Genomic DNA, 284 nt, shown 5'->3' on the forward strand with positions numbered 1-284 from the left:
CTTCAACTTTCTCACTCATTTACAAACCCTGGCCAGCTGCTGAGCTGCTATCAATAACCTTGTGTGTGTTAGCCGGTGGCTCAGGGCTTAGCTCCTTGCTCTAACTCCCATTACTACTGCCCTCTGGGAAGGCAGGCAAGCCAAACCAGGGATAAACGTCTTAAAAGGTCCTTGACACGTGACAGTGAAGTAGTAGTAGGAACAAAAATCTCTTCAATTTAGCTTTCAGTAGTAGGAGGAGGAGGAGGGGGAGGAAGAGGAAGATAACGAGAAAGAGGAGGAGG

Source organism: Argentina silus (assembly GCF_951799395.1).
Source record: "Argentina silus genome assembly, chromosome: 12".
Classification (NCBI taxonomy): Eukaryota; Metazoa; Chordata; class Actinopteri; order Argentiniformes; family Argentinidae; genus Argentina; species Argentina silus.